We start from the raw sequence: 14,523 nt of genomic DNA, 5'->3' as shown, positions 1-14,523 counted from the left end.
GATGCAGAAACAACTCCAGACATGCTCAGCCACCTCATCTTTGACAAAGGAGCTAACCACCATCCTTGGAGGAAAGATAGCCTATTTAATAAATGGTGTTGGAAAAACTGGATTTCAACCTGCCAAAGATTGAAACTAGACCCATACCTATCACCATGCACTAAACTAAGATCGAAGTGGATTAAAGATATAAATGTTAAGACAGAAACACTAAACTTTCTGGAAGATAAGTTAGGTAGAACTCTTGAAGACATTGGCATAGGGAAAGACTTCATGAACAGAACCTCAGCAGCACGCGAACTAGCAGAAAGAATCAACAACTGGGATCTCGTCTTATTAAAAAGCTTCTGCACTGCAAACGAAACCACGAACAGAGCTAACAGACAACCTATAATATGGGAAAAAATTTTAGCAGCTGTACCTCAGACAAAGGACTACTATCTAGAATATATAAAGAATTGAAAAAATTCAGACCCCCCAAATTCAAAGACCCAATTCAAAAATGGGCATCTGAAATGAACAGACATTTCTCAGACAAGGAAGTAAAAGCAGCAAACAAATATATGAAAAAATATTCAACATCGCTGGTCATTCAAGAGATGCTGATGAAAACAACACTGAGATTCCACCTCAGCATGGCGGCTATCAAGAAATTAACAACTAACAAATGCTGACAGGGTTGTGGGGAGAAAGGAACCCTTCTCCATTGCTGGTGGGAGTGCAGACTGGTGCAACGACTGTGGAAGTCAGTATGGAGATACCTCAAAGAACTAGGAATAGAGGTCCCATTTGACCCAGGTATTCCCCTGCTGGGCATCTTCCCAAAAGAATTAAAAGAATCATACCACAGTGATATATGTGCACCCATGTTCATAGTGGCACAGTTTGTAATAGCTAAAGCTTTGAAGAAGCCCAAGTGCCCATCAACTGGAAGTTGGATAAAGAAAATGTGGTATTTTTATAAAATGGAGTACTACTCAGCCATAAAGAATGAAAAACTGGAGTCATTTATAGCTAAATGGGTGCATATTGAGGCCATACTCTTAAGTGAAATAAATGGGACAGACGTGTAAATACTGAATAGTTTCACTAGTGTTAGAAACTGATAGAGTAAACAAGGGTTAAAATGATTAAAATGAATAATTGATATTTTGAAATAGGAAAAAAGGTCCAAAGATGAAGGAGTTAAGGGAGGGGAAGGGGAAAGGAAAAGAGGGAAAGGAAAAACTATGAGAAAAGAAAAAAAATGGAAATGAAATCTATGTAAATAGGGAAGGGCGGAGGGGGTGAAGGGTGCACAGGTAATGGGGAAAAAAATAAGAACCAAGATACATCATGTACAGGTACAAACACCCAATGATAAATGTAAATGAATTGTATACCTAAAATGTACCAATAAAAGAACTAAAAGAATTTTTTTAAAAAGGAGATGTGGTTTTTACATACAAAGGAGTACTACTCTTCCATAAAGAAGGAAAAACCTGAGACATTTTTAGGTAAATGGATGCACCTTGAGTGAAATAAACCAGACACACATGTTTGAATATCACATTATTTCTCTTATGTGAGAAACCCAAAGAATAAATAAGGACCAAAAATGGATGATAGATATTGAGAAATAGGAAGAAAGTGTTCAAATGGGAAGGGGAACAAGAGAGGGGGGACTGGGAAGGAAAGGAAAGGGAAAAAAGAGAAGGAAAAAATGAAAACAAAGCTTTTGTAAATAAGGAGGGGAAGAAGGGTTGAAGGGAGGGGAAGGCAATGGAGGGGGGGAAGAATCAAGTTATATTACGTACAGGTACAAATTCCCTATGATGAATGTTATCACTATGTATATCAAAAGTGTACCATTGAAATATTTTTTAAAAATCTATCTTAGATTACCAAAGTGGAATGAAGAAGACCTGAAAATTCTAAACAACCCAATATCAATCAATGAAATTGAAAACGTAATTTAAAACTTACCAACCAAGAAAAGCCCAGGTCCTGATGGTTTCACCGCTGAATTCTATAAGACATTTAGAGAGGAACTACTGCCACTACTGTTTAAACTCTTCAACGAAATAGAAAGGGAAGCAATACTCCCAAGATAATTCTTGGAAGCAAACATCACCTTGATCCCCAAAGCAGAGAAAGACCCAACCGAAAAAGAGAACTATAAGTCAATCTCACTAATGAACATAGATGCAAAAATCCTCAATAAGATACTGGAAAACAGAATGCAGAAGATCATCAAGAAGATCATGCACCCTGACCAAGTGGGATTCATCCCAGGGATGCAGGAATGCTTCAACATATGCAAATCAATCAATGTAATACACTATAACAATAGATCCGGGGACAAAAACCATATGATCATCTCAATAGATGCAGAAAAAGCATTTGACAAAATCCAGCATGCATTTATGATAAAAACCCTACAGAAAATTGTAATAAACAGTCTCTACCTCAATCTGATAAAAGCCATCTATGAAAAACCAACAGCCAATACCATACTAAATGGTCAAAAACTGAAATCCTTCACACTAAAATCAGGAACAAGACAAGGATGTCCACTATCACCACTCTTGTTCAATATCGTTTTGGAAACATTATCCATGGCAATTAGACAAGAGAAAGAAATAAAAGGAATAAAGATAGGAAATGAAGAAGTCAAATTGTCATTATTTGCAGATGACATGATACTCTACATAGAAGACCCCAAGAACTCCACTAAAAGTCTTCTAGACTTATTAGCCAAATTCAGTAAAGTAGCTGGATACAAGGTCAACACACAAAAATCAATAGTTTTCCTCTACATGAACAACAGGGTCACTGAGAGAGAAATTAGGGAAACAATTCCTTTCATGATAGCATCCAAAAAACTGAAATACATAGGAATCAACCTAACAAAAGAAATCAAAGACTTCTTCTCTGAAAATTATAGCACTTTGAAAAAAGAGATGGAAGAGGATATCAGAAAATGGAAAGACATCCCTTGCTCCTGGGTAGGAAGGATCAACATAGTGAAAATGGCCATACTTCCAAAATTGCTATATAGATTCAATGCAATCTCAATTGAAATCCCAGCAGCATACTTAATAGACCTTGAGAAAACAATCCAAAAATTCATTTGGAACAAGAAGAGACCCAGAATAGCAAAAGCAATTCTAGGTGACAGAGACATGGCAGGGGGTATTACAACCCCCAACTTGAAACTATACTACAAAGCTACTGTGATAAAAACAGCATGGTACTGGCAAAGAAACAGACCTGAAGACCAGTAGAACACATTAGAAGATGCAGAAACAATGCCAGACACACTCAGCCACCTCATCTTTGACAAAGGAGCCAAATACCATAGCTGGAGGAAAGATAGTCTCTTTAATAAATGGCGCTGGAGAAATTGGGTTTCAACTTGCTAAAGACTAAAACTAGACCTATACCTCTCACCATGCACTAAACTAAAATCCAAATGGATTAAAGATGTAAATATAAAAACAGGAGGCTGGAGGAGCTCGAGGCTGAGGACACCGGGAGCCAGGAGCGATGGGGTCGCTCGGCTGCACACGCCTCAGCGATGTTTTACTCAGGCCTCCTCACCGAGGGTGGCTGCAAGGAGACGGACATGAGAGAGGCAGCATCGCTGCTGCAGCAGTGCCGGATGAAGCAAGCGGTGCAGTTCATCTACAAGGACTCCGCCAACCTGCTGCCCCTGGACGGCCTCAAGAAGCTGGGCTTGTCTAAGGACATGCAACCTCATAACATTCTGCAGAGACACCTCATGAAAACCAACCTGTCTAAGCTCTGAAGCAGTCATGTTCCTTGGGCCTCCAAGACCAACAAACTCAACCAGTCTAAGTCTGAAGGACTAAAGAAGTCTGAGGATGATGACATGATTTTGGTTTCTTCCCAGTGTGCTGGAAAGGATGTGAAAGCCTTGGTTGACACAGGCTGTCAATATAATCTCATATACTCAGCCTGTGTGGACAGATTGGGACTCAAGGAGCTTGTTAAATCTCACAAGCATGAAGGAGAAAAGCTTTCTCTGCCCCAGCATCTTAAGGTAGTGGGTCAGATTGAGCATCTAGTGATCACCCTGGGCTCCTTCCGCCTGGATTGTCCAGCAGCTGTGGTTGAGGACAATGAGAAAAACTTGTCTCTCGGTCTCCAGACTCTCCGATCCCTGAAGTGAATTATAAACTTGGATAAGCACCGACTGATCATGGGGAAGACTGACAAGGAAGAGATCCCTTTTGTGGAGACCATTTCTTTGAATGAAGACAACACTTCTGAAGCGTAACTGCAGCCAGCAGGATGTCTGCACGTGTGCACACACCAGGTTGACAGATTGAGATGGGTTTGAACCAAATGCGTAGCAACTTGCTGTGGACCAAGTCCTTCCTTCCAATAGATGCTCCAGGGGCTCCTTCTCCCCTAGACCTCTCTAGACTATAGTTTGTGCTTAGAGATCTTGTCTGGTTACAGCCATTGTTTTTTACCCCTTTGATCACTTAATTCAATAGACCCTTTTTGACACTGCCAGGTCTTACTTGTGGCCTATTTCTCTGCTTCTTTCAAAAATTTGCTTTTATTAGTCAAGTAAATGGGCTGCCAGGTTCTATTTCTTCATAGATACACCACTTCTTTTCCTATAGCTAAATATATAATAAATAGGAACCTGACTTACCTTCTTTTTTAATATATATATTTATTGGTACATTTTAGGTATAAAATACATTTAAATTTATCATTGGGTGTTTGTACCAGAACATGATGTATCTTAGTTTTTATTCTGACTTACCTTCTTTCAGCTGTTTCAAAGAGGTGTAGGAAACCTATGTCTTGGAATTAGAATCTCTGCTAATTAATTCATTGATTTCTCAGGTTTGAACTGATCTAAAAGAGCCTAGAGAGGTCGCCTACTCCAAACACTTCACTTAAAGGTCCAGAGAGGCAAGTGAATTGTTTAAGCTCATATATTACATCAGTGACAGGAGGGACCTAAAACTCAGACCTGATTTCCAAGCCAGGGCTCTTGTGCTGCCTCATTTGTTTTCAAGCCTTAACAGGAAGGCAAAGGATTAAGAGTGTGTGAAAAGGGCAGGGCAGGGGAAGAATGTGTTTTGGAGACAGATGCCAGGAGGATCTGAGTAGACTGCCTTCCTGGGTGCCAAGCCCACCAAAAGTACCCTACCCGAACTGTTACATTTAGGGCCTTCTTTTGGCACTAAAACCTGAGGGTACAGAGATGAAGTGAGGTAGTCTTTCACTGTGAACTTCTTGGAGAGGAGGAAGGGGAAGAGATCACAGACAGATGAATATTAATCCCTGTCTGAGACACATCACTGATGCCTTTAGTAAATAATCTAGGCATCACTGTGAGACATTGATTACCACCAAGATCCAGTCAGTTTTTCGACCCAGCCTGTTAGATATCTGAAAGAGACTCAAGTATCTGGAAACAGGGGTAGAGAAAGAAAATGAAAAACCCCACAGCAGGGTTAGAATAAAAGGGAGAAGACTGAGTAGAGTAATTGATGGTGAGGCCTACCTGGGGAAAGCTTTCTGGAATGGAGGCACAGAGTGAAACTTCCAGGCAGGGAACTGAGGATTGGGAAATTCCTCAGCTTTGTTCAGATGCAGGGAAGCTGGTAGTATTAAGAACAACCTTTAATAATTGGGCAGTATTGCCTGACCCTCTCGAAGGGTTGGGGAAATCCTGGGAGTTTTTTTAAGCTTTTTTGTTGTTGTTGTTGTTTCTTCCGGTGTCAGTTTAGCCACATTAGGACAGTGGACCCTTGACTTACAAACTCTATCAGTTCACAAGGGCTGGTTGTAACTCAGCTTAGCTGTAAGTCAATACAGCTGAGATCTGGATATTTACCTAGGTACATACTATACATAACAAGAGGCGGCTGAATCTTCCAAGTTGTTCATATGTCAGGCCAGTCGTAACTTGAGGGTACCTGTAATAGAGTCTCCCATTCAGTTCAGTCATAAAAGTGTTTGGAAGAGTCAGAAAAATACCCAGCTGTATTCCTTTAAGATAGTCCCAGGTCTACACTTGGTTCATAGCAATAGTTTTCAGGGTGTTTAATGGATCCCACTTTGAACCTTGCCATGTACCACCAACTATCTTGTCCATTCATGGTTCAGTTACTGCCAAACATTCTTCATTTACCAAACATTTCTTTGAACCCTGAATTTGGCCTCACAGAAGCTCCTAAAAACTGGGAATTTGGTGACCCCCATTTGAACAATCAGGCAGTCAGTTGTCACTGGGTCTTTCCACAGGCTCCTTTCCTATCAGCCTCAATAAAGGAACCAAAGCAAAAAACTAAGCAAGGCCACCCATAGTAGGGGAGGCAACACCTGCAGCTCAGCAGATCCTAGGATTGCCAGCTTTCAGCCTGCCTCCAGCTACACCCCATTTCCTTACCTAGGAGGACTTGCTCCTTTCCACCAAGGCCTCTCTACACTTCTCCCCTACCTATCATGTCAACACTTTGGCCTGGTTCTTATCCTAGGGTGGAGCTAAAATTCTTCACCTCTCTTTCCTCCTTGAAAGCCTTGACTCTTGGCCACAAGTGAGACTTGTTGAACGTTCCTTCTGGTTTATCCTTATTTGATTCCCTGTGGACTAAGTGAAGCCAGGAACTCTCAGGTTATGGAAAGATGCACCTGAGCCTGGGCCTTTGCATTCAGGATTATATGGCATCATAAGGATGATCAGATGGTCTTTAGTGATCCTTCTGGTCTCGGAAAATCAGCTAGTGATTTTGCAGTTTGAGAATAAAAACAGCTAAGATGAAGTGGGCTTAGGATATCATAATTTCAATATATTCAAATCACTTGGACTTCTCTAACCAAATAATTATGTTTTAAACCCTAGGCTTCATAGAGCACTTTAAAATGTCCAAAGATAATTACAAGAGATTCGTTAACCTTCTTCAGATGTTGCCAAATTGACTACTTTGATAGCCTCCATCTTCCCAGTGTTCTACTTTGGGGGGCTGGCAAGGCAAAAAGCTGAGGTCAGTTCTTCCCAGAGTCTTCGAAAATTCTTGTGCCTCAGTGTATGGGAGAAAGAAAGTGTATCCAGGTCACTGTTTTCAGGAATGATACCACCAAGAAGTACCAGACCTATCTAATTCCTTATTAGATGCCCACCTCAAATACAGGAAGTTTGAAAAATATTTTTGTTGTTTGATATTTCTATGCCTGACTCATTTGAGGAACGAGTATTTTCTGACTTTTCTATTTCCTTGCCCTGCACAAACCCACTTGGTATGATTTTCTATTTCTTAGCTCAGGTTGTCCATCATATAGATTACCCGGTTCATCAGCTGCCCTCACATTTGTGTAATAGAAATATCTTTCTAGGCTGGTGACATGGAGGAGATGAACTGGATTCCTCCTTCCTTCTGTTGCCAGGCCTCTCTGCAAGGGCACTTTATCTGCTCAGTGTTTATGGCTGTGTCGGGATTATTTGTGAGACTGATATAACAATAAAGTGAAACCTCCCCTCAAAAAATTATAAAAACAGAAACACTGAACTGGCTGGATCAGAGGTTAGGTAGAACTCTTCAAGACGTTGGGGTAGGAAAAGACTTTATGAACAAAACCTCAGTTGCCCGTGAACTAGCACAAACAATCAACAGGTGGGATCTCTTTTTACAAGTAAAAAGCTTCTATACAGCAAGAGAAACCACCAGCAGTGTGAAGAGACAACCCACAATGTGGGAAAAAATTTTCACCAGTGGTCCCTCAGACAAAGGTCTACTATCTCGAATCTATGAAGAACTTAAAAAAATCAGACCTCCCAAATTTAAAGACACAATCCGAAAATGGGCATCTGAAATGAACAGACATTTCTCACACAAAGAAGTAGAAATAGCAAATAAATACATGAAAAAATGTTCAACATCACTGGTCATTCGAGAGATGCAAATGAAAACAACACTGGGATTCCGCCTCACTCCAGAAAGAATGGCTGCTATCATGAAATCAACCAATAACAAATGCTGGCGGGGCTGTGGGGTAAGAGGCACACCGCTCCACTGATGGTGGGAGTGTAGACTGGTGCAACCACTGTGGAAATCAGTATGGAGATACCTCAAAAATCTAGAACTAAAAGTCCCATTTGACCCAGCTATTCCCCTGTGGTTATCTTCCCCAAAGAATTAAAAGAGTCATACCACAGTGATATATGTGTACCCATGTTCATAGCAGCACAATCTGTAACAGCTAAAACTTGGAAACAGCCCAAACGCCCATCAACTGGAGCCGGATAAAGAAAATGTGTTTTTTTTATAAAATGGAGTACTACTCAGCCATAAAAAATGAGAAATTAGAGACATTTATAGCTAAATGAATCCACATTGAGGCGATACTCTTAAGTGAAATAAACAGGACACACATGTGTAAATACCGAATAGTTTCTCTAGAGTGAGAAACTGAAAGTGTAAATAAGAACTAAAAAGTATAATAGATAATGTGAAATAGAAAGAAAAGGGGCAAAGGGGAAGGGGAAGTAGGAAGGGTAGGGGAAAAAAAGAAGGGAATAGAATTAATATGAGAAAATGAAAAAATGGAAACAAAGTCTTTGTAAATAGGGAGGGATGGAGGGGTTGAAGGGAGGGCAGGAGAAGGGGGAAAAAATAAGAACCAAGAGAGTATGTAAAGGTGCATATCTCCAATGATAAATGTCATTATACTGTACACCTAAAATGTACCAATAAAAGAATATAAAAAAATCTGTCTTAGCAGTTAACCTGGCCAGTGTGATCTCCCACTCATAAAAAAGCATCATAAGTTTATTCACTACACATTCAAGGCCAAATTTGTTATCTCTTGCACAGGAACATGCAAGATCAAGGATATGTCCAAATTTATTGTTCCAGCAAAAATATAAAAAGTCACATTTACAATTAGAAGCTTTAATACTTAAAAAGGTAATATTAGAAAAAGAACAAGCCAAAACTGCCATTTCCCTGTGATCCTTGTCCTACACACCAGAGAAGACACATGATAAGAAAAGTAATAGAAGTACAATATAGGTTGTAGAACATGCCCTTGTGGAGCAGCCACTTCAACACTTCAGCTCATGGTTTTCTATCGTACAGCTACATATTCAAGTAAAGAAAGAGAAGAAAGTTCCATATCTCTATAAACCCTGAAGGTGATGAGAGAAAGCAGCCTTAACAGGATAAGGGTTGAAAGGACTGATCCATGTTACATATAACAGAAAATGTCACTTATTTTCCCGAGAGCTAGAGTGACATAGGCCTGGTATATGACTCTGGTGGTTAGAAAAGGGGAAGCCTGAGCTTCCTTTGCCAGGAAACACAAAAGAAGCCTACCTGGGTAGAGATCTATGCCTCTACCCTCTGCAGAAGGAAGGACTTGCTTTGCCAAGATGAACATGTGGACTCAGAGAGTGTGGTGGGAATTTTCTCTACCATCATGAAAGAGGGATGACTGCAGACATGCAATGGTGTAGCCACTGTGGAAAACACTTTGATAGTTTTCCAAAAGCCAAACAGAGTTACAATATGATCCTGCAATTTGATTACTAGGCATACACAAGAGATGTGAACGTATGTTCCCATAAAAACTTATCCTCAAATATTTGTGCTGGCATTATTCACAATAGCTAAAACTGGAAAGCAAATGTCTATTACTTAATGAATGAATAGAGGAAATGTTTATAGAATAGAATATTATTTGCCCATAAAAAGGAATCATGGACTGACCTATACTGCGACATTGATGAACTTTGAAAACAATTACACTACAGGAAGGAAGCCATTCACAAATGGTGACATGTTACATGATTCCATATATAGGTAATGGGGTGAAAGGAGAACTGAGAATGACTGCTAAGAGGAACGGGACATCATTTCTGGGATGGTAAAAATGTTCTGAAATGAGATAGTGGTGATTGTTGCACAACACTGGGATTATACTAAATACCACTGAATTGTTCACTTTAAGATGGTGAATTGGCAGACTATCAAAGGAGCATAAGGAACAGACCCAAGCTGCCAGGGCGGAGATGTGTCAAGCCAAAGCCAATTTTGAAAAAGAAGAAAAGAGGAAAGAACTTAAATAACTTTGAGGTGAGGATACGTGGATGCTACCTGATGTGAATGAGTGAATTGAACAGCTCTCAAAGGAATATTCTCTGAAGAAAAAGAAGAAAAAAGACAAGAATTCAAAAAAAGTAAAGAGACGAAAAAAGAGCAAGAAACAGAAATATGAAAAAAGTTAATCAGCTGATAGTTCATTGAGCTCTGAGGATGAGTGGGTTGAAGCTGTTCCATCCCAGACTCCTAGCAAGGAAAAAGGCTTGGAAAGTGAAAGATAAAAAGTTAGGAAAAGAAGATGACAACCAAGTTATTCAGAAGGATGAGTGGATGACTGTTGATTTTATTTAAATCTGTGTCATCATCATCACTTAAAGCTGAAAAGGAAAATAGAGTGAGAGAAAAACCAAGCACTTGAACAGTCTAAACTAGTTGAAAGAGAATTGAATCCATATTGGAAGGATGGTCAGACATGTCTTCCATCAGAAGACAACAACATATTGTCAGTTACTAAAGCTTTGGGAGTAGAGGATGGTGGATTAAGCTGGCTAAGGAAATCTTACCAAAGAATGAAGGAACAAGCAGAAAAACAAAATAGAAAATTTGAGGACATTGTAGCTGAAAGATATGGGTCAATGGAAATATGTCAGTTGAAATTAGAAGGAGCTGAAAAATTCCATCCAAAAATGAAGATTCTAGACAAGAACAGTGGAGGAAACCAACATAGTCAGATAAAGTACAAAATAGTCAAGAATGTAGAAAATTAAACTTGGTAAAATATAATTAAAGTTCAAGAGATAGGTATGGTACAACAGAGATTGCAAACAGTAGCAATAAAGATAAATTTAGCAGTAATGAAAAAGATAAGAGATATGGGTCTTTAGTATCACATAGAAGAGAATTCAATCTAAGGCAAAATCAAGACTTCTCTTCTCCAGGAAATTTGAGGCCTAAATTCTTAAGACCCTCTGATGATGATGAACTGTCATCTCACAGCAAAGCTAGAAATTTTGAGCCATCTTAGTTCAACAACAGCTCAGGTTTCTTTGCATGGAAAACAATGGAAACCCATGGAAAACAATGAAAAAAGATTAACATGTTGGAGTCAATCAGTGGCCTGTGAACATACCAGAATTTCTGGAATTAAAAACAGGAAGTGCAAAGAGACACAGAGTTTCCGCCCATGAGAAAAAAAGAGTCAGATACTTTCATGATGATGAGCATCCAACCCTAAGTGATTTAGTCAAAAACGGGAAAACAGAGAGTCAAAACAAACGTTTTATGAGAATGGAATCTAAGTTTATGGGGAGGGGAAAGCAGATGGAGACTATTATAATCTCTTTGCAGCATCTTTGAGCTGCTACCTTATTGAGTGAAAACATCTGGGAAGAAATTCAGATGTTTAGGAAATCATTAGTAAAGATGTTTGAAGATAAAGGATTGCACTGCATCTTTTTAGAAACTAACATGAGCATGAAGAAACAGTATCATATGGTTTATGAATGTATTCCCCTCCCAAAGGAAGTGGGTGACATGGCTTCTGTCTATTTTTAAAAAGCCATAATGGAATCTGATGAAGGGTGATGCATGAACAAGAAATTGATTGACCTCTCTTCAAAAGACATCAGAAAGTCTGTACCCAAGGCTTACCTTATTCTCGGTGGACTTTGGCCTCAAAGGAGGATTTGCCCATGTCATTGAAGATCAGCACAAATTCTCTCATTACTTTAAAAGGAAATCATTGGTGGGATATTGAACCTAGAACCAAGACTTTGGTGGAAGGTTGAGAAAGCTTTGAGGATCAGAGGAAGAAAGCACTTCAGTTTGCTCAGTGGTGGAAAGCATATGACTTCACCAAAGGTAAAAAATGTTGACGTGTGCCTCTCATTTTTAATTTCCTCTTCAGATATTCTTTTCAGTTTAATTCCCACTGCATCTCACTAAACGGTCGAGCCTCAGGTCATAGGGAATAAAGTAACAACAGCAGGCTGCTCTCGCTCTGACACCTGGGCACTGTTGGATTGTGTCATCCTTTTCCCTCATCTCCTGGAGATTTCATTTTAGTGACCATGGAGTAACAGCAAATTTACTGGATGACCTGCTCACATTCCTGTTCTGTATCTACTTCTTGATGTTCTAAATGAGTTAATCTAGAAAAGGGTTTTCTGAAAGGACAGCTGGGAAACCTAGCAAATCCTTGGTTTCCAGGAAATTGGGCCTGCTTCAAGGTAGTTAAGTTTATTGCTTGGCTTCTTTGTATTTTTTTAAGAACAAGATTATATATTCAATAATCATTGAAATTTATTTTTAAAGAATTATATACAAGAGCTCTTAATTTTCTACCAGTGGCATATAGTATCACTACTATTTGTTTTGTTAAAGGAAAAAAAAATATCCCAAGAATATTAAAGAATTAAGTGGGAATGAAAATATGACAGTCACAATTCAAATTTATTTTTATTTCTGGAGTTTTACATAGTCTTTGAGTTTTGGTGATTTTTAAAACAATTTTTCTGCATAAGACAATTAACAGTTGTTTGGGGGTTGTTTGAAAGTTAAAATTTGTAGCCAAATCATTGTTTTATATTGATTTATATTGATTAAACCAAATCATTGGTTTATATTGATTATTACAAAAATCTTAAATAAGGAGAGTATTCTAAATATCAGGAGCATATTCTCTTGACCACTGCTTGATTTATTTATTTTCACTTTTTAAAAGTTGGTTGTACATACTGATGGGTTTCATTTTGGCAGATTTGTACATGCACATACATTTCATCTCCCCAACTACCCTCCCTGCCTATTTGATTTTAGGCTCTTAATTTGTGTTGTTCTCAATTCTTGGTGTTGGGAGAAAGCCCTATACTTACAAAATATGGCTATAATGTGAGAGTGTGTCTTTGTTTATTCTTTATGTGAAAGATACTGTTGTGGTAACTCTTTTTCAACATGTTAGTTGTTAGGAATCTGCACGTAAACATTTTGTCATGAAATGTTGAATACTTAAGAGTCAGTGTGAAGCATATTCCAGAGTAACTCATAATTCTAAACATTTATTTTTAATATCAGCATCTCATTATATTCTTACTATGTTAAAAAAGAAATGTGTTATTTCACAAATAAGTTAAAATTTAATGGTTTTTTATTTTCAATATTTATAAATAGCATTTGCACGTATATGTGTGTCTATACATATATATCATATAGATGAAAAAATGGTGAATTGTATGTATGTAAATTGCATCTCATAAACTGCAAAATAAAACAATAAACATTTATCAAACTCATAGTTTCTGTGTGTATCATGAATTCAAGAAAACTAAAATGGCACAATGTGTCTCATGAATTTAGTTAAGATACCAACCAGGGCTGCGGTCACCTGAATTGATTGCAGCTGGAAAATCTGCTTCCAAAATGTCACGGTCACAAGACTGGCAGGGCAGTGCTGATTGATTTGGGGAGACTACAGATTCTTCCTACAGGAGCCTCTCTGGAAGCTGCTGGACTGTCCACATGACTTGGTAGATGACTTCCCTCAGAATGACTAATCCCACCAAAAGACAGAGAAAAACTATTCTCTTTTTATAACCTAACCTCAGAATTCATAAAACATTATTACTACCATATATATTCATTAGAAGTTAAGTCCATAAGGCCATTATCCCACACTCAAGGTAAAGCATTGCATTTATCCTATCATCTCAATGTGATCACCTTCATAGGGAAGGTATTATTCTCCCTCATCTTCAGATGAAGACACTGAGGCTCAGAGAGATCAAACACATTGTCCAAGGCCACAAGGCCAATAGGTGCCAGAGCTTATTTATTTACTTATTGTGGTGCTGGGGATTGAACTCAGCTTTATGTATGCTAGGCAAGCACCCTACCACTGAGCTCACTCCCAGCTCATTTTTTACCTACAACCAGTTGACCTAAAACCTGTACTCTTAACCTCCACATCCAAAGATGCATGAAGGACCAGCTAAATCACCCATGGGGTTGAAATCTAAGCCTGTGAATGGATTTTAAGCTCCTCGGGTGTTGCTGAGGTACATCCTGGATTTAGAGCTGCCCCTCTAAACCTGGTGGTTTTGTATTATTAATATGGACAACTTACTGCAGCTTGAAGGTATGTGCCTTGAAAACAGAGACCTCCCCTTGAGCTTCCTCGTGGAGCTACTGTGCCAGCACAATGGCTACCTACCTGAAGGAGGCAGGCACTGGAAGAATCAATGAGAGAAGGACTAGGAGAAACTGCCACCCAGAGCAACAGTTGCTAGGAGTTTCCAAGGGGACTGAAGGATGCACAGGATATGCCTAGGAGATGGCCAACCTGGTCACTTTCTCCAGTAGGTAGGAAGTTCACTGGGGCCCAGTTGAGGCCAGTTCAGGCACAGGCGTCTCAATCCATCCCAGAGCAAAAATGTTTCAGGAAATAATGTTTAATGCA

General features: G+C 39.1%; 3 pseudogenes; all 3 read left to right on the top strand.

The window, feature by feature from the left end:
- Positions 1–3,559: 3,559 nt before the first annotated feature.
- Positions 3,560–4,536, top strand: LOC101724911 (nuclear receptor-interacting protein 3 pseudogene; annotated as a pseudogene).
- A 4,515-nt stretch (positions 4,537–9,051) lies between these two features.
- LOC101703993 (CWF19-like protein 2 pseudogene) lies at positions 9,052–11,094 on the top strand (annotated as a pseudogene).
- A 296-nt stretch (positions 11,095–11,390) lies between these two features.
- LOC147823253 (CWF19-like protein 2 pseudogene) lies at positions 11,391–12,012 on the top strand (annotated as a pseudogene).
- The last annotated feature ends 2,511 nt before the right edge of the window (positions 12,013–14,523 follow it).

This window comes from Heterocephalus glaber, unplaced genomic scaffold (genome assembly GCF_053883595.1).
Source record: "Heterocephalus glaber isolate CG9 unplaced genomic scaffold, H.glaber_assembly_v1.0 deba00001594, whole genome shotgun sequence".
NCBI classification, from domain to species: domain Eukaryota; kingdom Metazoa; phylum Chordata; class Mammalia; order Rodentia; family Bathyergidae; genus Heterocephalus; species Heterocephalus glaber.
This window is presented reverse-complemented; position numbering and strand designations above follow the sequence as displayed.